Raw genomic sequence first — 26,481 nt, 5'->3', positions numbered from 1 at the left:
CCTTGAAAACTTATACCCAAAAGTACATATGTGAAAGGCTTGGTCCACACAGTGGTGATATTGAGAAGAGCCTGTGATTCTTTCAGAGGGTGGGCCTAGTGGGAAATCTTTAGGTTACTGGTGCTGTGTTTCCAAAAGGGTATTGTGGGATCCTGATCCACCCTCTCTTTCTGCTACTTAGTTTGTGATGTAGGTATCTGTTCTTGTACATAATTCCTGTTGTAAGGAGTTGTTCTCACCTGAGACCTGAACCCAGGAGGACACCTATTTGTTTCTGTCTTATTTTGAGCCTCCTGACCCATGAGCTATAATACACCTCTTTTTCCATCTTTTTCGGTGGTGTTGGGGACTGAACCCAGGACCTCATGGCATGCTACACAAGCACTCTTCCTGAAATATACCCTCAGCCTCTCTACTTCTTTAGTAGTCTATGGTAGGTGTTTTATCATAGTTACTTGAAGCTGACTGAAGCAGAGGAAAAGCTTTTATAACAACTGTGATAGAACCTCATTTATTTCTCAGAGCAATGAGGATGCCATTTTGCCCCACGCAGCTGAAGAGTTTACAAGCCACATCAGTACAATGGTCTATCCCGTTATATCTCATTCTTTCTTTAGAGCTAACTTCTTTAATTTACTCGATTGAATATTATTATCATTGCCGTCCACACTGTAGAATATATTATGTTCACTGTAGACCTTGACCTAACTTCCTGAAGACATAAACTATACTCTTCATCTTCTGAATTTCACTATTTGGTTGGTACAGGGTAAAAGAAATGAGTAAATGCACAAATGCTTTTAAAAATGAAATGTTTTGCATAGTATGCCAGCGTATGTTGTTATGAACTAATCCATGAAGCAGGCTCCCTATTTCAACAGGTTATATATAAGTTAGCTAGGTGAAGGGCTTACTCTGAGAGATCTATTTTGAGACCAGTTTCAGAAGGAAAAGAAGACAAGATTTAAAGGAAGTGGCAAAGGAGTAGATATAAGTCCTATCCCTTTCCATAATGAAGAATATAGGACAGGACAAGAGAATAGATGGGAAAAGTGGACGTTAATATGTTGGTAGTCTTGATTAGAAGAAAAATACTACTTGTAAAAGAAAATGAGCAGATGAGTTAGGAGAGGAAATTTGGTACATGTGGCTGCGAGGTTGAAGATGCTGGTATTTATTGTCACAAGAGTATCCAAGATGAGACCTTTGGAGTGTAAAGTCAAGTGCACAAAAATGTCATGCAATGAGAACATGAAAGAATTAAGAAAAGGTGTGTGTGTGTGTGTGTGTGTGTGTGTGTGTGTGTGTGTGTGTGTGTGTGTATGTGTGCGTGTGTGTGTGACACACAAGCCCACCCTACTTCTATGTTTGGAAAAGTTGGCCATAAAGATACTTGTAGAAAGAAGCCATGTACTCATGTCTTACACATTCATTCCTAGCTGTTTAAGAAGTTGAGATCTGTAGGTTCAAGGTTTAAGGCCAGCCTGGAAAGAATTGTCTTTAGTAGCATGTGGTACACACTAGAGGAGGAACAAAATTTATAGAATGAATAGCTATAGTAGATATTTTGCTGTGTAATCTTCTTGAAGTGCCTTTATGTTTTAAGCTAAGATATAATAAAATAAATGTATGAAAACTACCAGAATTTTAAAAATCTAATAGTTGAGAAAGAGGTAAAATAAAATTTCTTCCAATTGCATATCACCACTTCCAGAAAGAAGTTTTAATAGAAATACAGAGGCTGGGGGGAGAGAAAGAGGAGGAGGTTATCTTATGTAATGTTTTGAAATTTGCCTTTTCCACTTAAAATTTCTTAAGTATATTTCCATGTCAGCATTAATAAATTTCTTTCTTCACAAAGTCTTTGTCCTGTAACTTTTCCTTTAATTCCAGTACTGGGGCTTGAATTCAGGGCCAGGGCTCAGGACTATTTGTGTGTGTGTGTGGGAGTGGTGGTAGTAGTGAATTGAGGATACAAGTCTCACAGACTTCCCTGCCTGGGCTGCCTTCAAACAAGGATCCTCAGATTTCAACCTCTTGAGTAACAAGGATTATAACCATGAGCCACCTGTACTCACTTTATCTTATAACTTAATCATTAAATTGATAGCTCTTTACATTGTAGCTAGATTGTATCCCAAAGTGCACTGCCCTAATAAATATTATTCTATTTCCCAATAAATATTAATCAGCACCCATATGTTAGGCAATGAACCATATTCTGGGGATTTAACACAACTACTACTCTTTTCCAAGCTTTAGAGATTCAGACATTAACATAGCAACTAAGATCTCTAACCTCAGAGAGCTCATGAACTCTTAGATTTACTAGAAGAGGTTGATAAGCTAAAAAATAAAGATTAATACATCAACTTAAAATTAAACTTGTTCTATAAGAAAAAGAAGGAACAGGAGGAAGAGGAACAGAAGGAAGAGAAAGAGGAGGGAGAGGAGGAAGAGGAAGAAAGTAAATTACACAGAATGGGCAGGACCCTATGAATATTCATTTAATAATGCATGGTCTAAAGGATAAAAATTAGCCTAGTGGTAAAAGAATATGAGAGTGAAGAGAGCAGTAAATGTTATGTCCCTAGTGGAGAGCTTGTTTCTAGGAAACTAAAGAGCAATGAGTGAAATTGCTGACTAGAAAATAAGGCCGGGCTTAGAGAAGATGCTAAAGAAAAGGCTAAGCAAGACGCTAAATAAAAAGTCCAAATTTTATTTCAACTGTAGTGACAAACTCTTCAAGAAAGATAAGTGAAGGAGTGGTAATGATTTGATTTTTGTCATTAAAATTAGCTTTAAATAGTTGTACAAAGGAATTTCAACTCACTGTGTCCATTAATGTATACAATGAAGGCAAAATCATGGATCTATAGTAAAATGCCAGTGATCTTCCCTCTGGTAATTTCTATTTTCTACTTTTTTTAAGTGCCAGTCCTGGGGCTTGAATTCAGAGCCTGGATGCTGTCCCTGAGCTTCTTTTATTCAAGGCTAGAGCTCTACTACTTGAGCCACAGCTCCATTTCCAGCTGTTTGGTAATTAACTGGAGATCTGTCTCAACAATTTTCCTGCTCAGGCTGGCTTCAAACCACAATCCTCAGATCTCAGCTTCCTGAGTAGGTAGGATTACAGGCAGGAGCCACCAGGGCCACATGAAATAAGTCATCAACATAAACCATGTACATTTATGTGCACGTAAGAATAAGTGTTAAGTTTGAAAAAGAAAAGACAACGTAAAAAATTCCTTGTAGGCTTTGCAAAAGCAAGCATAGCAAAAGTTCTGGCCAGTATGTTAATTACTTTTAAAGTTGAAAACCATAAATTTACAGTGACACCACCTGGATACTTGTAACCCCCACCCCTACTTATGAAAGACTGTTCAACCAGAGAAGTGGTTCTTAAAGTTATATTCTCTGGACCAGCATCATCTTTACCTTCCATTATGCAACAGAACTGCTAGTCCTTCAGCCTCATTCCTGACCTACTTATATCAGAATAGTTAAATGTAGGCCTCAGGAATCTGTTTTAGATGCCCACCTAAAGATTCTGATACCTTGGAAAATTTGAGAATCTAAGGAGAGCTTTTTTTTAATGTTGTAAAAGGAAAAAAAGGGAAATTAGGTTTATTTTCGAGAGCATGCTTATGATTGTCTATGAAATCAAAACTAGATAAATAATAAAGAGATCCTTCAAAGACATCACAGATCTAAATTTTATATATATATATATATACACAGGGTCATATGCACGTATGCCCAAACACATCATCTGAAGTATGGTATATGCAGGGGAGGATTCCAATGGTGTAACGTCTTTGAACAACTTTCAGTTGTTCAGACAAAATGAATACCAAAAAGCTGGAGTTGGAACTAGGTCAATTGAGGGGATAGGAGAGGTTGGGAGAGAGAGGAAAAATGATGAAAGGAATAAGGGGTGACACTGAACAAAATGTATATATTCATAAAGTAACATGTATTGAACCACTTCGTACTATTACTTAAAGATATATTTATTTATTTTGTCGGTCATGGGACTTGAACTCTGGGCCTGAATGCTGCCCCTCAGCTCTTCAGCTCAAGGCTAGCTTGAGCTACAGTGCCACTTTCGGTTTTCTGGTGGTTTATTGGAGATAAGAGTTTCACGGACTTTCCTGCTTTGAACTGCGATCCTCACATCTCAGCCTCCTGAGTAGCTAGGATTACAGGCGTGACTCACCAGTGCCAGGCTTTAAAGATAATTTTTTAAAACCTTTAAAAATCTTCACAAATTTTATAGAAATTCATTTGCAAAAGTATATTCTTGAATGAAAACTATACAAATTCAAGACTGTCATACATGTTGCATATGGCCTTTCTAAAAACAAAAACATACCTATCTTTAAGGAAGCTCCAAGGAAAGAGTCTACTGTGTTCGGGGTATGCTTGCCTAATCATTTTATTTTCATTGTTTTCCCTTTCATACATAAAAGTAGCATCCTTTGATGGCTGTTTTTTGAATGTTATTTGTTTTCTTAGGTGTTTTTAATTGTATTTTTGTCTCTAAAATGCAATACACATAAACCAAGCGGTAGTACTCCATAAATAGAATATGATAAAAGAGCTGAGAAGAGTTTTCACTGGAACATACAACAATTCCAGTGTATGATTATAGCTCTATTAATAGAATGTGTGTCCCATTAAATGTCAATGACATTCCCAATAGATTCTGGGCAGATTCCAATAGATCTTCTACTTTGTTCTGAATCCCATACTTGGGAGAAAGAGTAGCAATCTAGAATTCTACCATAATGACAAAGTGCTCTTCATTAGAGAGGTCATTGAACAGGAGTAAGTGAACGTTTCATGGACATTTGGCCTTAAACAGAGACTTCAGTGGAGGGAATGCGAATAAATGGAAATATGACAACCATCAAGGAACAACAGAACAGTTTATAAATGAGAGTGCGCAGTTATTTCATTTAAATATGCTTTTATAAAAACACAAGGGTAGAGCTTTTAAGGGAACAATTTTCATCACAAAATATGAGAATACCTCTTGATAAAATAAAACTGTCTTTTCAAATCCTCTGGGGCTTGTCAACTGAGGTTGAATGGCATGAGCTCTGGGCCAGCTTAATTCTGTACTGCCTCTGACTGTGAAATCCAGGATGGACTGAGGCTTCCAACTTCCATTTTCATAAGGATAACTCATTTTTATCAGTTTCTCTCATTTAAATTTCTAACATAGCCTGTTTTTCCAACCAAATGATTTGAGTTTAAGCTCTAACCACAAAGTTAAAGGTCACTTTTGTTTTTAAACTTACAGTTTATGATCCAGCCACTCTGAAAAATAATGCACTATATCTACATTCATGACTACACACTGTGAAACTTCACATCTTTTTGAACTGTGTACTTTCAGGATGGCAAACGGAAGGTGCTACCAGACCTTTTACTTCCTCATATTCATGGGATAGGGCTGGTTTTGACAGAATGATAAATATGACCAGCAAGGAAGAAATGAATGTGTAACACTAGACTTCGTGTTTGAATTTATAATAACATGGTTCATTGTGATTTTCTTTTCCAATAGATTTACTTCTACCATCTCCATAACTGACGAAATGATGGATTAGGGTCTAACCACCTTTGCTATCTCTACAATCTAGTTTCCAAGAAGTAAATCTGAGTTTTAAGCGTCAACTTGCTGCAAACACTCTTCTCCTGAAGAGATTAAAGCAACATCACACACATAAGTAACTGGACCCTTTCATCTATAAAGCTTCCTCTGTTTAGGTGCCAAGGATTCTAGGTCATGCTTCCAACGTTAGATGACCAGGTCTATGGGGAGAGGCAAGGAGCAGTGTGGAAGGTAACTAGGGAGAAGAAATGAATTAAAGACACCTTCTAAAAGTCCTGAGACTTTAGGGGAGAAAGAGTTTGAAAGGTCCTCTAACAGTCATTCAGGTAGGTTAAAAAGCCTATCTTACCAACTTTTGAAAGTATATTTTTTAAAGAATATTTTCATTTTTATCCTTAATGTGTTGTACAAAGGAGCTGTCATTTAACAAAACAGTTTATGAATACAATATATCTTGATCAACATCACCCCTTTCAACATTCTCACTCACCCCTTCCATCACTCTTCTTAATTTTTTTTTTTTTTGTCGGTCGTGGGGCTTGAACTCTGGGCCTGAGCGCTGTCCCTCAGCTCTTCAGCTCAAGGTCAGCGCTCTACCACTTGAGCCACAGTGCTACTTCCAGTTTTCTGGTGGTTTATTGAAGATAAGAGTTTCATGGCTTTTCTTGCCCGGGCTGGCTTTGAACCGCAATCCTCATATCTCAGCCTCCTGAGTAGCTAGTATTACAAGCATGAGCTACCGGCGCCCGGCTCTCTTAATTTTTTAGGGTATACCTTGGATTCCTGTCTGCATTTCCCCCTCACTTCCCCTCTTCATTTGTCTACCCTTTTCCCTTTAGCCCTGTACTAACCTTTTCTTTTTCTGGGTGTGGGGGGGGGGAGAGTCCAGTCATGGGGCCTGAACTCGGCCTGGGCGTTATCCCTCAGCTCTTCAGCTCAAGCAAGGCTAGCGCTCTACCACTTGAGCCACAGCGCCACTTCCGGCTTTTCTTCTTTTTGCTTATGTGGTGCTGAGGAATCAAACCCAGGGCTTCAGGCATGCAAGGCAAGCACTCTACCACTGAGCCACCTTCCCAGCCCCTGTACTAACCTTTTCGAGTACCTGCTTCCTGGTGTTTTACTTTGCTGAACTTTTAATTTGCCTTTTAAATGAATTATACCATTTGTGATCTTCCTTGAATCTGCATATTTCAGTTAGTATATTTGTATAGACAGCATACCACACAGCATGTCTAATTTAGATATGGAATCAATAAATAAGAAAGAGCATGGGCCAATGTTTTCTACTTCAATACTACTATTGTCCCTATAGGAAAATAAATTATGGAAAACTAATAGATAAAACCCCTGCCAAGACGTTTTCCAGGTCTTGACTAAGAATAATTAAATAGATTGCGCTTCCTTTTCATTGCAATCTAGAAAGAGATGGGACACTTGATAGAATTATTGCCATCCAGGCAGATATTAGGCTTAGCACATATGGTTAATTCCTAAAATGTATATATTTATATACATATAACTCCATTGTACAACCTTTTGAAGTTCATAAAATTGAAAATAAGAATATAAGCCAGATGAGACTGACAAGACACGATTTTGGAAATGAACGTTACAACTTTGTAGGGAGGGAGGGTTAGTAGGAGAGGTAGAGGAGGGAAGGGATAGTGGGAGAAAAACAAAGGAGGGGGTAACAATGCCTGACAAGAAATGTACTCATTACCTTACTGATGTAACTGTAACCTCTGTGTACAGCATCTTTACAAGAAAATATTTTTTTAAAAAAAATTTAAAAAAAAGAATACAAGCCAGGTGCTGGTGGTTCCCGCTTGTAATCCTAGCTACATGGGAGGCTGAGATCTGAGGATCGATTGCAATTCAAAGCCAATGCAGAGCAGGAAAATTTGTGAGACTCTTTATCTCCAATTAACTATCAAAAATCTGGAAGTGGTGCTGTAGCTCAAGCAGTAGAGCATTATTAGCCTTGAGTAAAAAAAAGCTCAGGGCAGGCCCTGAGTTCAAGTCCCAGGACCAGCACAAAACAAACAAATAAGAATACAGCTCAGTCTTACCTATCATAAAAAAATAAATGTGAAGGCTTTTTGCATTTGGGGATATTTTTGTTTATATTTATTTATTTATTTATTTATTACCAATCCTGGGGCTTGAACTCCAGGGCCTGCCCACTGTCCCTAAGTTTCTGTTGCTCAAAGTTAGCACTCTACTACATGAGCCACAGCACCACTTTTGGCCTTTTCTGAGTAGTTCATTGGAAATAACAGTCTCACGGATTTTCCTGCCCTGGCTTGTTTTGAACCACAATACTCAGATCTCAGCCTCCTGAGTAGCTTGAAATTACAAGCACCCAGCTAAAATAAATTTATTTAACTGTTAAGTTCTTTTTTGTTGTTGTTGTTGGTCGTGGGGCCTGAACTCTGGGCCTAGGAGCTGTCCCTCAGCTCTTCAGCTCAAGGGTAGCACTCTACCACTTGAGCCACAGTGCCACTTCTGGTTTTTTTCTGCTTATGTGGTGCTGAGGAGTTGAACCCAGGGCCTCAGGCATGCGAGGCAAGCACTCTACCACTGAGCCACCTTCCCAGCCCCTATCTCTTCAGTTCTTATGGAACTATTTCAGAGATTTTTACATTTAAGGAGTATGTGACATAATTGGTAATGTTAACCTGCTATAATAAAGTAAATTTTCTTCATCTCTCCATGTGCATTATGATTTCATATTCATTTTTAATTAAATGTGATATTGACAAGATTTTTAATTCAGCATTGGAGTATAATAAAGCATTGCTAATCCAGATTAAGAAAAGGGTAGTATGAATTACAGTATATCAACTCTGAGTAGCTTGAGATAAAATAAATGCCCCACATAAATATATATTCCTTGAACTCTGACCAGAAAGCCACGAAGACAATGGGCCTGCAGGTTTGTGTGTTGATGTACTATCAAAAAACTTAATGTCGCAAAACAAGAATAAGGGACATAGGAAGCAAAAAAAAAATATGAAAAACTTTTTGATGCTGGTTATCACAAAGGTGGATGGGTTTGACTTGATACCACATCTGAGTAAGCCATACAAAAAGCTTCCTAGGTCAATCTAGAGAACAAAAGAAAAAATTTTTAAAAGAAGCAAGAAGTTTATAACTGTCACTGATTAAAACTCTTTGGGACATTCTCTTCGTTCTGAGTACCTCTTTTCGTGTACTAAGTAAGGTCTCATCTACAGCCTCATGCTTTGGAGAGAAACAGGGCAACCTGAGGCCAAGAGGCAAGAGGCATATGGCTCAGGCACAAGGTGACATGCAGCCAGTGTGTACTTGTGAGAAGCCATAATGCACCCGTGACCCCAGCAGTGACAGGCCGTGATACGTAAGAACAAGAGGATCTGAAGAGCATTGTAAGGGTGCTCAATGAGGACATTATTCTACATATTGGTTAGGAATGCTAGTAGGTATATGTACTTGTTTTTATATATAGGGAAAATATCTGTAAGGATGCACCAGAATTTACTATTATTACTTATCTACTAGAGGAGGTAGTTTATTATTTTGTATAAGTTCCTTTTAAGAATTTCTTTCAAACTTGCAAAATATTTGAGAAGAAAGCATTTAAACATGTATCTTAATCAAAAAGAAGAAATTCCCAACCTTGGGCAATAGAGAAATGAAGTTAGGAAAGAGTGGGATATTGAAAGTGTAACAGTTCTAAATTACCCCATTTGTGCAGAGTAGGGAAGATGAGACTCTGTATCAATCAAGAAATAGAAATTGAGCAGAGTAGATGGCTCATGTCTGTAATACCAGCTACTGCTAGAGGCAGAGATGGGAGGATCACAATTCAAGATTAATAAACCTTGAACAAAAGCAAGTCTGAGCAATGAGAGACCCTTCTTAAAAAGAAACTAAAGCAAATAAAAAAATAGAAGAAAACATTGCTCTAGTGGTAGAAGAATGCATGCATAGCAATTTCCAAGTCCTGAGTTCAAACCCAGTATTGACAAACTAAGTAAGAGGACAAGTTCTCATTGCTCATTTATCTAATCCTAGCTATTCAGGAGGCTGAGATTTGAGGATCAAATTTCAAAGCCAACAAGGGAAGGAGAGTCTATGAGACTCTTATCTCCAATTATCCACCAAAAGGCTGGAAGTAAAGCCTGCAGCTCAAATGGTAGAGTGCTAGCCTTGAGTGAACAATCTCAAGTACAACACTCAGGCTCTAAATTCAATCCCCAGCACTGGCTCAAAAGAAATAAAATAAACATAAACAAATAGAAATGTCAAAATCATGTTTAACCTAACAGTTACTAATAGAAAAATGAGATCAGATTTACTTATTACCTTCCTTATGTAACTATAACCCCTCAGTATATTACCTTGACAATAAAGAAATGGTCCTTGCCAAAAAAATTTCAAATTAAAAATAAAATCACCATTAACATTAAGACAATATTATTTGCAAGAGCACTAATGCTCCTGAATACCAGTGCATTTAGAAAACAAAGACAAAAACAAATGAAAAAGTCAACTGCTTGTAACTCAGAACATTGCCATTATTATAATAACAAACACTGTGAAGGAGTAGCTCATTTTGAAAATGTACATTTACTAGAAATCCATGTCCAGAATCAACAGCTGCAATTGTCTGAAACTACAAAACCCTTTTAACTAGAAATCAACAACTACTTATTTCTTAGAGCCCAAATAGCCTGAAATGATATTCAAGGGCACAGCAGAGCTAACATTTGAAGACCATGAATGTAATCCTCTACCAAAGAACTTGAGAAATAGCACATTTCCTGAAAGAGTATGGGGACAATTAAAGGCTTCCTATGTTAAAATGGAGATATACTATCTCCAAATAATTAGCATGACTTACTAAAAGCAAATAGCAGATTGTAAGGAAAACACAAAAGCTTTCTATATAGCCATTCTCTGAAATGAGGGCAGATCAAATGGGCTTTTAAAGGCTGCTGTAATCTAGCACCTGTGACTTATTTAAACCATTTTTTTAGTCAAATAGGATGCAATTATATATTTGTCTTGAAGTATCAACTGTAAAAAAAAAACTAAGTTGGAAAGGGAATTTAAATAAATGATACTATTGATCAGAGACCATTGAGTCCCATTTTCAATCAATCATGTTTTTTGTTTATTTGTTTTTCTTTTGTTTTGTTTTAATCCAAAGGCTCACATGAAAGACTTGAAGTCATAAGAGTAGATTCTTTCCTCCCTCCTTTGCACAGTTTTTTTTCTTTTTCTTTTTCTCTTATGATTTTACTGGGACTTGAACTCAAGACCTCACTCTCTGGCTTGGCTTTTTTGCTCAAGGCTGACTTCACTTCTGGCTTGTTACTGGTTAGTAGGACATAAGAATCTCTTGGATTTGTCTGTTTAAACTGGCTTTGAACATAATCTACAGATTTCAGTCTTTTGATCAGCTAGGATTATAAACATGAGCCAGTGGCACCCAGCTACATCACCCAGCTATGCCTTTAATGTGTATACTTGAGTGTATATTTGAAGTCTTTTTTTTGTCTCATCTATGATGGGCTTAAACATGGTTCTAATTCATTTTACGACAGGCATAATGAGATAACTAATTAACTGATAACAAAATCAATAACTCGAATCTGAACAATTTCATTTTTTCCTGTTACCACTCCCCACTACTACTTCTCATTGTCTGTCTTTAAAGTGTGCTAAATCACCTCTGGTTTTTGACTGAAAGTACCAGTGCTGCAAGATTTGTAGCAGGCATCTGCATATTTTTGAAACTGTCTGCCCAGACCGTAGATTATCTGAAAGAATTCTTGAAGGCTATGACTTGGTTCTTTTTTTATGGCTTTACAGTCCTATATTTGTAAGCACCATTCTCTCGAAACTGAGCTAAGAGACTCATCACAGTGTCATTTTGCTTTTACCCTTAAAAGATAACCATGTGGGGTTGGGAGAGGTGGGGAAGAATTACAAAAGGATTGATCAAGATGCATTGTCCTTAAAACTGATAGGTTGAAACTGGGGAAAAGTAAAGGAAGGGGCGACACTGTCAAAAAGAAAAAAAAAGAAATGCACTTATTATCTGATTTATGAAATCATAGCCACACTATACAAGAGCTTAATGAGAACAATAAAATTGTTTGTTTTTAAAAACAAACTGACAGGTTGAAATGAAACCCCACTGCACAACTACATTTTTCAATGCTTTTAGAGCACTTTCTTTTCAGTTTATTATAAAGCATATGAATGAGCCATTAGAAAAAAAAGAGTATAAGATGGAGGTCTGGAAGGGCCTCCACACATGGAATTGAGGTGCATCCTCCTGCTGCCATGCAGATGCATTCAATAACTCAGAAGCTTTTCAGATCCCATCCTGCAGGGCTTTGTAAGAGCTTTATTACACAGGATTGGGGGTGGCCACTGGTAACTACTCTCATATCCTGTCCCTCTCTCCTCCTCCCCTTTGTTGGATCTATCTATGGCTTGGACCTCTGGCCACCAGGCATCCCCCAGCCCTCTGGAAGCCCCGTTTTCAGTCCTCTATCAGCACACCACAGACACTGCCATCACCCAGAGGACTTCAAGGACATAGGAACTCTGTGCCAAAAACCAAAGCAAAGACGGAGTATAAAAAATAACTTGAAATCAAAAGATTAACACCATTTGCCTTGTCTTTTAATAGTGCAATGTTTTGCAAATATTTTTTAAAGTTTTGTGTGTATCACACCTTCCTTATGCTTTCACACACCATCTGCACTTTTATTTACAATTTTATTTAAATCAATTTGAAATTGACTCACCTTAAAAAGAGTTAGCTTCATCTCCTGCACTTGAACTCATGAAAGGAGAGGTTTGATGTGACTTTCATACATTTCATACATGTTAACCAAATGCATAGCTGTTACCAACTTCTAAAGGTGTGTGAACTGCTTAACACACAATGTGATCAAGAATGTTCAAGCTTTGGAAAGCTCTTGATAGAGGATCCTACCTTCCTTCCCTCTGAAATTTTCTTCTGTAAGTGTTGAGCTTGCCTCACAGCTCCGTGTTCCAATTCTAAAGAGGCATTGCCACCCCTTCCAAGACATTCACTTTACTTGACTACTAACCCTGGTGGTCAGAACAAAGCCAGGACTTTCCCCATGTCTTTCAATGCATCTACATTTGGATCAGGACTTTTCTATCTTCTCTGCTACTAGAAGGCCTTCAAATTTCATGTTCTAACCACACAATTGAACAAATCATTTAGAATGGGGGCCAGATTTAAGTATTTTAAGACTCCACCTACAGGTATAGAATTCTGCTTTGGAAAACACACACACACTCACACACACACACACACACACACACACACACACACACACACACACAAGAATGCATCACCAAGGGCTATATTTACCTAAGTTTCACTTAGAAGATAGTTTTTTATTTTGCCAGATACTGTCAATTTGATATATATTTTTGGCATGGTTACACCAAAATTTAAATATTTCAATGAATAGTTGTTAGAACTAACTAGTCACAAAATATTCCCTACCTATGATCACCCCATTGGAGAATCTGTCAAACATATGCCAATAAAACACTTAAGATACAACTATTCTTTTACATTGAGTGTAAAATTTGCAAAGTTAATATGTGCTGTAGATCCATTCACATACATGCATTCTTCAGACACACATATGGTCACATGCATATATATGCATGTACAGGTACTAAACAAGAAGTAGCTCTTGGAGTACATGCATACATACATGCATTCTTCAGACACACATATGGTCGCATGCATATATATGCATGTACAGGTACTAAACAAGAAGTAGCTCTTGGAGTAACTAGAGATATGAAAAACACACTATGGAAGTCAGCTCACAAAAGAGACATCTGGCAGCCACATCCGCAATGGTGAGGTAGAATGGCTTACACGGATACCGTGACTTGCTGCAAACTTTCATATATTCTGTGCTGCCTAAGCAGTAAGCATTACTTGAATATTTTCTTAAGACTGTGAAATATTTAAATTTAGCAAAATGAGTAGCACATTGTATACAAAGTGCTGGCCAATGATTTTTCCTATGCAAATTAATCTGTTTTGAAATATGATCAACTACAATTTCTTTACATTTAGTTATCATTGTGATGCTGTATGGTGTTTCTGTTTCCCTTTAGTTGCCTGATGCCCAAGGCCGTCCTATAACCCTTAAATGCTACCAATATAGTCACATGTATGCAGGAACGTATTCTCCCAAAAGAACTGTGTGGTACCTAGACTTTAGAAGAACAGGGAAGTCATTTTTTGTTTGGTGTGATTTTTGCTAATAACAGTCAGTTGAATACAAACATCAACATGGAAACTAGGCAAAGACTAGCAACCGTGAGATTATCTGTAAACTCATGGTGGGTAGTAAGTCTAACAGTATGGAGTAAGGAGGGAGTAGTAACATTATGACCTCAGGACACCTCGTTCCTCTGCTGAAGTCTGCATGACTATGTGAGAATGGATGTGGGTATATATCATTATACATAATGATATATGCAAGGTATAATGATTAAGATTAGGGTAGATCAAACATATTTTAGAAATCTAAGATATTCATTAGATGAATACCTTTCACCCATTTTTCTTTGTAGCAAGCAAATTTCAGCACTAATCTGTGTCATCCACTGTTCTATTTCCAAGTGAGACACCTTAAATAAAAGACATTGTTATAAGAATGAAATACCAAGATAGTGTAGGAGAAAATATTTTCAAAACATATTAAGCAAAACCTCTTCATCAGAATATATATTTTTAAATGAAAACATAACAAAGGGTGAACCCATTCAGCAGTGGTAATCACTAGACACTATGTTGGGAGGGATGAGGATCAAGGGAGGAAAACTGGGAGAAAATGAGGGTGGGGGTGACATTATTTACAAAGAAATGTACTCATTCCCTGATTTATGTAACTGTTATCAGTCTGTATATCACCTTTACAATAAACCTTTTTAAAAAATTAACAAACAGTTCACCAAAGAAGTTAAATAAACTATATTTAACATATATAAACAGCAGTAACTATTAAGAAAAAATTAGTTAAAAGTGTAGTGACTACCAATCCCCCTAGATGTTTAACGTGACAAAGTTAAAAGGAAAGACACATACACAAAGTGTTTGGAAGCATCTGAGCAACTAACGCTCTCACAGGAAACATGTTCACAGATCCTCACAGAGTTAAACATAACACTAGGTGACCCGGTCATTCTTCTCCTAGACATATACCCAAGAGAAGTAGAAGGTAATTCATAAATGCTCATGGAAACTATTCTTTATAATAGATGAAAAATTAGAATCAACTCAACTGTCTGCCAACAGGTGAATGGATAACAAAATTATACCCATATAACCCAAGTATACCCATATAACCCATCCATTAAAAAATAAATAACCTGGCCAAGCACTGGTGGCTCATTCTTGTAATCCTAGCTACTAAGGAGGCTGAGATCTGAAGATCACGGTTCAAAGCCAGAATAGACAGGAAAGTCTGTGAGACTCTTATTTCCAATAAACACCAGAAAACCGAAAGTGGCACTGTGGCTCAGGTGAAAGAGTGTTAGCCTTGAGCTGATGAGTTTGGGTGCCAAACCCAGAGTTCAAGCCCTATAACCGACAAAAACAAAAACAAGCTATTAAGACAAGCAATAACACAACCATATGGATGTGATGTATTATATGGCCTGAAAGAATAAGAACATATCACATAAAATTCTATTTATATAAAATTCAGGAGAACTTTAAATAATGATAAGCTGAGAAAGGGATTGCAGTTTGAGACAAGTCTGATCAAGTTAAGCAAACACTATCTCAACAGAAAAAGCTGGCCATGTCAGTTAATGTCTATCAACCTTATGTTCGTAATGAATAGATTTCAGTACAGATTTGGTCTGGACTAAAAAGTAAGACTATCTCAAAACTAACCAGAACCAAAAGAGCTGGGGGTGTTACTCAAGCGGTAGAGCATCTGATTAGCTAGTACAAAGGCTTGATTTGGAACCTATTATTGTCAAAAAGTTTTAATACAATAAAAATGAAGCCAAATAATGTGATAAGAAAGGACTATTTCAGTTATGGCATTAGAAACACCTCTCAGATAGATCAGCAACGAGCGTTCAGGTGGATTCCTGAATGGCAAAAATGAAACCAGTCAACTTCTTAGGTGAGACCATTCCAATCAGAGAGAATGGGTTGGCAAACACAGGTAGACTTAGAAAAGAGGGTATAATGAAACAAAGTGGGAGAGGGAGATGGATAGAGCCTTGTCATCAAAAGGTATCTTGGGGCTAGGAAAGAAGTCAAGATGCAGTTCAGACTCAGTGTAAGGCCCTTGAAAGTTTCTATATAAGAAATGCTACCCAATCAATGATGGGAATTTCTGTGAGATTTAAGTCAGTTTTGTCATTAGAGAAATGACAATGATAAACCCTTGCCCAAGGCTTAACATAGAGTCTGCATAGCCTTCAAAACTTATTGTGGTTGATGCTGCCACATTTTATGGAATGAGACACCAGGAATCACACGATGTATCACTATTTAGTAAGCCAATGAGGAAAGAAAGAAGCGCCCTCTGAAACTATCATAGCACTTGACCACTTAGAAATGTTCATTTAACTGGTTAAGGGGATTCTTTCAGACTTATTGAGTCAGGGTTTCTCATAAGTGTACATAAAAAATGAATAAGGGAGCATCAGTCAGATTATTAATACAATTTCTTCTTATTCATAACCTGATGATTGTGAGTCACTTTTAGACTCAGAAAATCCTCAAACGATGTGATTGGAGTATCTCCTCACAGGAGAGTGACCATTTTGAATCTATGTGACACTTAACTGAATATCTGCACTGAAAATCCAAAACCCTCAGCAACAGAGGGACTAAAAATACAAACACGAGAGTGAAGTACTTGGACATTCTCGGGGAAGAAAGGCATTGTTAAGATCCACTTGAGGAAGTGGTACTGTGGCTTTAAGTGGTAGAGTGCTAGCCTTGGGCACAAAGAGCTCAGGGATAGTTCCCAGGCCCTGAGTTCAAGCCCCATGGCCAACCAAAAATAAAACAAAAATAAACAAACAAACAAACAAAAAATGCTTGACATCTCTGGGCTCTCTCTCCTGAAACAGCTTTCCAAATCTGCACATCTGATTCTATTACCACATTCACTGCTGTGCCCCTAGAGACCAACCCTCCCCAGCTCTTACATACGAGTGATTACTTTCATATGTCATATGCTATTGATGTATGATTCTGTAGTAAGTCCCCTCTGTCACACCTCTTTGTGTTCTGAAATTTCTGTTCTTCTTACCATGGCCCCTAGTCTTAAAAATTATGAAAGGTCTAATAGAGCAATTCTTTTTGTTTCTACATTTTGAAAGTTTCCCTTTCTTCTGTCTACTAAAATCATAATTAAATTCACTCATACCAGCCTACTCAGGGGAAATAAAATCAGATATACTTCTATCTCACACATTAAATGACAGCTCCATTCTAACTCTCAAAGAACTCAAACCAATCAGCTAGTGCACCTTTCCTCCAGGCCAGATACACACCTTCCAAGACTAGAAAACAGAAAGTCCATCCACCATTCAGAGAACTCCAGTAATACATACAGAACACTCTGGTTCTAAGAAATTGATGTGAAAGGGCAAATCTGACTTAACACAAGTTCCCTCTAGAACTCTGGGGTTACAGTTTCCTTGTGGTTATGAGGAAAGGCTCTGGAGGGAGATTTGACAGCCAATCAATGTTTAAGAAGAGGCAAGGTGCAGGATCATAAAACGGAACGAAGGCTAACTGTGTGTCAGCTTTACTGGATCATGGATGAATGTCTATCTGATTAAATAAGACCACTGGTTGCTATCTGTGAGAAGAGAAATTACAGTCTGAGGCAGTAGAATGGGTAGAGCAGATTGCCCTCCCATAGGTGAGTGGGGCTGGCCTCATCCAATGGATGAAGGCTTGAGTAGAACACTAAGATAGAAGGTTGACTTGGGACTCTTATCTTTATTTGTCTGTGGCACTCCTGGTTTTCAGGTTTTCAGATTGAATCTGAGACTGGAATTCTACTTTCAGATCTCTGATCCTTAGGTGCTCTGAGTGTTGTCACTTGAACTATACTGTTGATTCTATTGGATCTCCAGATACGAATGGTAGAAATATAGAACTGTCCAGTCTTTGTAATCAAGTAAGCCATCACCATAATAATAGTAATGACTATTACTACTATTACTTCTATTATTTTACTTTAATTGCTATGATATAAACAATTTATTTTAATTTATTTCTATTATGTAAACAATCCCATATAGAAAGAATACAGCATACATACAGATAAACTCCTGGACATCTGGATTTGCTCCTAACAGTTTATGAATAAACAAATCTTCTACCATCTCTGGTACTCCATTTACAAAAGCAAAACCATGATATAATTATGAGTTTAAGAATTAGGACTGGGAAGGTAGCTAAGTGGTAGAGTGCTTGCCTTGCATGCATGAGGCCCTGGGTTCAATTCCTCAGCACTACGTAAGCAGAAAAAAACCAGAAGTGGTGCTGTGGAGAGACAGCACCCAGGTCGAGTTTAGGTCCCACAACCAACAGAAGAAAGAAGAAGGAAGAAGGAAGAAGGAAGAAGGAAGAAGGAAGAAGGAAGAAGGAAGAAGGAAGAAGGAGAAGAAGAAGAAGAAGAAGAAGAAGAAGAAGAAGAAGAAGAAGAAGAAGAAGAAGAAGAAGAAGAAGAAGAAGAAGAAGAAGAAGAAGAAGAAGAAGAAGAAGAAGAAGAAGAAGAAGAAGAAGAAGAAGAAGAAGAAGAAGAAGAAGAAGAAGAAGAAGAAGAAGAAGAAGAAGAAGAAGAAGAAGAAGAAGAAGAAGAAGAAAGAAGAAGAGTTATATAAAGATGCTCCACATAGTAATTGTTTGGGGTTGAAGTAGCATCTCAAAGCCATTACACCTCAAACCAATGACATCTCAGTTGTTGTGATTTTGAAATCTGTACTCAAAAGTCTTTTCCAACAGCATATCTTTTAAGTCTCTATCAAAAGAGCTTCAGGTATCAGCAAGGGTCATAATGTATTTTTACTGAGTACCTACTTAGGGCTTACTTCTTTGCTAATTATGATCCTTCTTTCCTTACTTCCTTCGTTCAAGCCTGTTTAAAGAAGGGTGAACCAATGCACACGTAAGAGTGAAACAATGGAATACGGCTTTGGCTTTCTGTGAAAGATATTTTAAAAAGAAATCAGTAAAAATAAAAAGTGTAGAACACAATTTTACCTGGTGAAAAAAGTTACGTGAAAATAAGCCAGAGTCATATTTTGGATCAGGATGATAACAGTTTCATACTAATGATATTCCTAATATTTGTTTGATGTTAGGAAGTCAGTGCTCAGAGAAACTTATAAATTTGGTCAACCTGAACAATCAGTAATCTGGAGAGAGGACAGAAATTGCCCACCAAGTGCAGAATCCAGTAATCTGCCCATTACACAAACCATTTTTGCTTATAGAATTATACTACAGATTCGCCTCTGTAATTTATATCAATTTCTGAAGCTGTCAGCTCTGAATTAATAACATCATCCAGCTGATGCCCAAGCATGACCAATCTCCAGCTTCATGACCTTTCCCAAAGGGTACAGTGCAGCTGGGGTCATCATCTAGCTTTGACACATAACATTCAGTTTACCATTTCCAAACCCAATATTCATCTGCTTCTGTTATTTAAAGAAATAAAACACTATCTCTTTGGAAAGTACAAAAGAAATGCTAATTAAAACAAATGTTCCTCTCAGACACATTTCTACTTATTGTTCTTTCTGTCTTTTGGTGTGAAAGAAAATGGTCTCAGGACCAATATTTGACTTCATGAGAAAGAAGACTTGAATCCCTTCTTTTCTGGAAGAGAAAGTAAAGTTATAGATTCTTAAGGAAGGCAACACAAGAATCCCACAAGGAGATCAAATCAGTAAGTAGGAAACAATAGATATCTGGGACTATCAGCTAACAAAGATTCTTTACTTGGTCAAACTTTAGTCCACTTCTTGAACCTCCTCCCACAATCATCTGTGCACTTTCTTGTAAGATACAATTTAGGAAAATACTATTTTTAACTTAACAAACCCTCTTACCCTTGAGATTACTTTCAATATTGGAGGAAATTCCTTATTCTTATCCTCCACATCCCACCCCCATCCCACCCCAAGAGATGTCTGATCACCTTACCTGTCTTCTAATAAGAATCTGGTCAGGTCGGTTTATCCACAGTCTTTCCTTACTACTAATGTTTCACTCTTGGTAATTTTCCATTCACTGACCTTCACCTATTCCCTGGTTATTAATTTCCATATGCCCATAGTGTATTCAGAGTTTTGCCTAATCTATCTCCCCTGTTGCAAAAATCCTATTGCCATAGTCTCAATATCTATTGAGAAGATTCTGAATAATGTCTTTCTTACTATATGTTTTAGTAAGTATCATTGAATATTTTTCTTCTTTAAACCAATCCATCAACCTAGGAATAATATCTCACAAGGCCGAATCTGAGAAGATGCAAGAGGCAAGAAGCTCAAACCAACGCAGAAAATGCAGATATAACTAAACAAGTCACATAGGCCCTAATATTCCTAAATCCATTTCCATTTAGTATCTAATCTCTGAATAGGTGGATGATATTATCACGAAGTACATATCTGATAATGGGCTATGGAAAAGACAATAAACCACTTGGTCTCAGGGAACCTGAAAGCAATTATTAGTTAGAATTCAAAATTTGCCACTTTTTCTTGAGCATTTGATGATCCCAAAATAAACAAAGTGACAGTTGTATGTATCACTATAATATAAAACATATCATGGTAGATGGAGGAGCAGGATTCTAAGCAAGGATTCTACACATTATAGCAACTACACAGTAGCAGTCAAATGAACAGAGTAGCTACTGAAGTTACTTTCCATTCATCCGCTCCCAAAGTTAAGCTGAAAGAGCAAAACATGAATCTATATAGGCCAACACTAAGTCACTGACTTCACTGAGAGAAAATAGACTTGGAGAAATCCCTAAGGAAAAACCAGGATAAATTGAGGGCTTAGCTACAACACGGTATGTGAGTTTGAAATGGCATGTCCTCACCAGCTTCACTGTAAGTTCATCCTCCTGAACACCAGTCATGATGTGACTGCATCACTGATTTTTCCCTCCTGCAAAGTTAGTTTCTGAATATGCAAATGAGCTTTCATTTTATCATCAGTCCAAATCTGTATATCAACACAAGTCTATTTCTTACCAAGGTTCCAAAATAGAAGCAGCGTTACAATAGCAAAAATAGGACAAAACGATGAAAATCTAAGATCACAAGAGGACAAGGAAAAAAGAATCTGAGTACAGTGTCACAGCTAAATTACATTCCATTTCCAGGGAAGAAGTTTCAAGTACAATCAGCCCAATAAATTAGGGCTACCGAAATGAAATGAAATTTCACTGGGTCAGAAATCTTTGCATAGGCAATAATAATATTGCTCAATTATGTTTTTATCTACTCTAATGAGTGGTGGCTTTTTAAAAAAATATATTTGCCTGGCCACATCAACTGCTGCTGTTTGTGATATTAGCATCCTACTTTTTGTCATGGTAGTTTGAGAGGAAGTAAGTCCACTCTGACTTGAGACTATATGGATTCATTTGGATCCAGCTTGGGTAAAAAAACAGCATATCCTCCAGGTGACAGAAAATAGTCTAGGAAGAGGGGCTAGCATAGGATCCCCTAAAGTTACATTGAAACTGTCCAAAACCTGTCTTGAGACTTGCGTTGGAAATGTTGGAAGATGCTAGGCTTCATTTTCTACTGCAGTTTGAAATCAGTAAGATGGGAGCCAAGAGCTACAAAAGGTCCCATCTTGCTAGAAAAAAAAAATGGGAGAACCTGCTTGAGAATGAAACCAACCCAGAAACCAGCAGAGGAAAAGATGCAAGGAAATAGCACCATCATGTTTCAGCTCCTTCTTGTCCCAATAGCTTTCTTTAATTTTCTGATCCACTTAGAACTGAGTTTACCACCCTTTAGCAGAATAATTCTGTTGAAGACAGGTACTCTCTACTTCCCTTAGTATCTGGCTGGCTGGCTGCAATTTAACGTTAGTCTACAGGGAATACATTCACTATTTCTTCTGCTTAGTAGCAACTTCCATGAAAATGAGTCAAAATGTAAAAAGCAGGAGAAATAAAGCTAATTCAAAAGAAATACATTTCATATTTCATAAAATGCAAGTTTCCTTTATGTTCAGAAAGCCTCTTCTACTTTAACTTAGATTGTAATTAAATTGGGACACAACCTATTTTTTTCTGGTGGACAGAAAGAAAATGAGCACTCTAAATTTTAATTTGAAACTTTTGTGTTATTACTACAAATAGATGAAAGTACCAGGCTCATTTCTTAACTCAGTTTCTTAATTTTTCTTTCCTATTTTTTTTTGTGGCTGATACTAGGATTTGAATTCAGGGGCTCACCCTTGCTAGACAGGTGCTTTACCACTTAAACCACTCCCCCAGTGGTTTATTTTACTTTTAATCCTTTTTATATAGAATCTTCCCAGACTACAATCCTTTTATCTGTGCCTCCTGTGTGGCTGGGATCACAACATGCTATATTATACCAGGTTTGTTGATTGAAATGGCATCACATTAACTTTTGCCCTGACTGACCTTGAACTGTGATTCTGTTCTGGACATCCCAAATAACAGGAATGACGATTGTGAGCCACCACAATTAAGCCCAATCCATGAATTTATGCAGAGATCTTTCATGCTTTCTTACTCTCCTTTAAATCTCTGCCATCACATCACCATAGCAACCATGGCCTTCCTCCTCAAATTCAGCAGGTGACTTCATCACTCCCTCTTTGAATATAAGAAGGAAAGACTGATGTCTTTTCTTCAACTTCCACCATCATGTTCCCACAAATCTATCTGGTCATCTCCTTTCCTCCTGATCCAGTAAAGCAGTTCCGTCTAGAGCTACTACACACTGTGTGTCTTCTAGATTCTATTTTCTGAATCTCCACAACAATATCGATGTCCAGTTCCCTCCATCTACATCTGCTATCCCTCTAGCTTTTTTTTTTGTCAGTTGTGGGGCTTGAACTCTGGGCTTGGGAACTATCCCTGAGCTCTTCAGCTCTAGGTGAGTGCTCTACTGTTTGAGTGCTACTTCCAGTTTTCTAGTGGTTTATTGGAGATAAGAGTCTGGTGGACTTTTCTGCCCAGGCTGGCTTTGAACCGTGATCCTCAGATCTCAGCCTCCTCAGTAGCTAGGATTACAGGTGTGAGCCACTGGCGCCAGGCCCCTTCAGCTTTTAAACACATCCTCTCCAGCTTTTTCTCCCTATATTTATTTATTTATTTATTTATTTATTTACTTACTTACTTACTTACTTACTTACTTATTTTTATTGTGAAAAATACTGTCCAGAGGAGTTACAATTACATGGACAAGGTAATGTCAATTGATCACTTTGTAAATTGCTTCCCCACAATGCCACATCCCAGTATATTTATATGTTAGCTTTCTTAGCTTTCTTCAGATAGAAAGATAGGTAGATAGATAGATAGATAGATAGATAGATAGATAGATAGATAGATAGACAGACAGACACATTCTTAAAGAAATTTCTTCATTCAATACTTCCATTTGTTTCTTGTCTACTCCTCAGTTACCCTATTCCTCTTCTCCTTTGCTATCCTCCAGTAAGAAATTAAAGCAATATACATTCCATAGGGCTACTATTTGAACTAAAGGAGATGAGCAGGTAAAATATCTCATACAGTAAAACAAATTATTATTAATAGTTTCACAGTATTATTATTCACACAACATTTAAGTAAACATTTACTGAGTAACCATGATGGGATACTTTATCTAGAAAACATAAAGTACAGCAAGCTAGCCTCCTCTTTTTAACCTGTTTAATTCCAGTTAATAATAATAGGAGATGCACAGAAGTACAAGGCATAGTGATACCATTTTACAAAGTATGGCCCTAACATGGCCAGCGTAAGTAGAATCACCAGAGAGGGTTGTTCAGGCTGTGGACTATACCAGTGTAGAAGATACTATTTATGTGGACTACATACAAAGGTTGCTCTCAGCAGCTGGAGAACAGGGAGGCTCTGAATGCAAAGGAAATGAATCATGAGCCCTGAAGTTTTGACTGACATATTGCAAAGTTATCATATGCAGGTTCAACACTTGGAGAAATGTAAAACAGTAAAATAATAATAACAGCAAAAATAACCAAAAAGGAGCTCAATGTTGCTGTTACAAAGCCAAAAAAAGATCACTCCTCTTCCAGTAGCTCTCTCCAAGTTTACTTTCTTTTTATTACTTTAGGAACACAGATACTATGAAGGAACTTTTTACACATCTGACATTCCAGGTAGGAAATTACTATCCTCTATGGAGTATTTCATATAGGTCTCCTGTCTATAATGATGATGATAAGCTTCTTAAAATCCACCCATATCTCAAATTCAAGACTTATAAAGCTAGTGTGTGTGTGTGTGTGCGCGCGCGTGCGTGCGCTCTTGTGCACACAAATGCACGTGTGCACACGTGTGCATACATGCACATGTATGCACGCTTGTATTGGTCCTGGGGCTTGAACTCAGAGCTGGGCCCTCTTCCTAAGCTTTTCTGCTCAAGGCTAATGCTAGGGCTCTAGCCAGGGCTCTACTTCTGCTTGCTTCCTTCCTTCCTTCTTTTTCCTTTTCTTTTCCTTTCTTTTCCTTCCTTCCTTCCTTCCTTCCTTCCTTCCTTCTTTTCTTCCTTCCTACTTTCCTTCCTTTCTTTCTTTCTTTCCTTTTTTTTGGTAGTTTGTTGGAGATAAGAGTCTTATGGATTTTCTTGTCTTGGTTGGCTTTGAACCCAAATCCTCAGATCTCAGCCTCGTGAGTCACTAGAATTGCAACCATGAACCACCAGCACAGGCTTTTGTTAGCTATTATTTTAAGAGCATAATGGTTTGGTGCCTGCTAAAATTGTCTGATGGAACAACAATTGTTAGGACCATATCAACTTTGGATTTCCATCTTGCTTCACAACTGTTTGAAGCAGATGGCTAATGTTACAACACTTTTCCTACTACCCTCAGCCAACGTAACCAATATATGCTCATCAACAAAAACACTCAGGTCACTTGGAAATTCCACTACAGGCTGCTATCGGCCTGGTTTCCAGTCCTTACTGCTTCCCGATCAAGTGCATTTCAACATTCAGTTAACACTGGCTAATATTCACTCACATGTAAATAGGATTCAGAACACTGGCCTCCCATTATACTCAGGATACTTCTTGCATTTTCTTCTTTCTCCATAAAGCATTAATTTGGGTTTCTTGGTTTGGGGGTTAGTAGCATGTCTAAGAATCAACATCATTTCTATTATGTATGCCAATAGATAAAATTTTAATTCTATGTTCTTTTAACTTTCCCTACAATCATGGTATCTGTTCCTAAAGTGATCCTGGTCATGAACCACATTTTTGGGGACAAAGTATCCCATTAACTCTTCAAACGAGACAGCTGGTCAACTAACTGGTCCCCAATGCCCGGCAAGAATGCAATTGCATTACATGGGTTGATGCGTTACTCTGGGGAATATTTTCTCTTTCTGTTTATCACAAGGTCAATTATAGCCTTACTTCTGTTCTGCTTTTCAACATTAGAATCATTTAAAAGCCATATGCTTAATTTTTCTATAACTTTAATTCAGTACTTGCAGTTATATTGTCTTGTTTATTCGGAAATGACTTTGAGGGCCACGAATATTCTGGCTCACTCCTTTTTAAACCAGAGAACCTGAGGTATTCTTGCTCACCTTGATAGCTTAATAAATACACTGTGGTTGACCGCAAAAAAATAGGTGGTTTGTTTTGTTTCATTTAAAAGAACTACTAAAAGTTCTCTGATGTTTGAAGTGACAAGTATGGATGTAGCAAGCAGCGATAGTGTCCATTAATACACTACTGACTTCCAACAGCAAGAATTTGTGTTCCTGAGAACTTTTCCAAATCACAGAACCTGGAAGTAAAGAGAAGCTAATACCCACAGGAAACAGCTTCCTCCAACACCTGGTGAGAGGTTTTCTACACATATCCCAGAGACCTGGTTTTTGGATACACAAATCTGAGACTTGAGTTTTATACACCTTCCAATTTCCCCCAATTGAAACTCCAGTATTGGCAGCTTTTCTGCTGTGATAAGAACATGAGTTTTCCTCTAAAATGCATGCACAGGAGCTTAAACCTGAAGATAATGATACAAAGAAGTGGCATCTTTAGGAAGTGACTAGGCCATGAAGGCTTGGATGATATGGATATTATTAGTTCTCTTATAAAACAGTTTGAAGAATAAGTTTATCTTTCTACCACAAGAGGACCTTCCCTCTGGAGGATGAGTAACAAGGTATCATTTGAAGTAGAGTACAAGCCTCACCTGAGAGAAACTGAAAGAAATAAATATCTATTACTGATGAGTAACTCAGTCTAAAAATACAGCAGCAGGTACAGACTAAATACCTCATATTCATTCCTTGTGTCTGTCTCCTCTCCTGTCATGGTATTCTATGAAATTTCCAATGAGCTCTTTCTATCCCTCACTCAAAAATCTATTTCTAGAAAGAATCTAAACAAAAATAGAATAGGTCATAAAGATTAGACCTTTGAATTTGAGGAAGTAACTTTTTTATTTCCATCCAAGATAATGTTAATGAAGAGAGCAAAGCACAACAAATATGCCAATTTTTAGCCAGAAAATGGGGATACTGATTGTA

General features: G+C 37.5%; 1 protein-coding gene across 3 annotated transcripts in view; it reads right to left on the bottom strand.

The window, feature by feature from the left end:
* Pak5 (p21 (RAC1) activated kinase 5) overlaps positions 1 to 26,481 on the bottom strand; it is a 206,341-nt gene that overhangs the window by 168,769 nt on the left and 11,091 nt on the right. The gene's annotated exons all lie outside the window — the stretch shown is intronic.

The sequence above is a fragment of the Dipodomys merriami genome, unplaced genomic scaffold (genome assembly GCF_024711535.1).
Source record: "Dipodomys merriami isolate MVZ:Mamm:240054 unplaced genomic scaffold, mDipMer1.0.p SCAF_7, whole genome shotgun sequence".
NCBI lineage: Eukaryota > Metazoa > Chordata > Mammalia > Rodentia > Heteromyidae > Dipodomys > Dipodomys merriami.
Note: the sequence above shows the minus strand (reverse complement) of the source record. Positions and strands in the feature narration are given on the sequence as shown.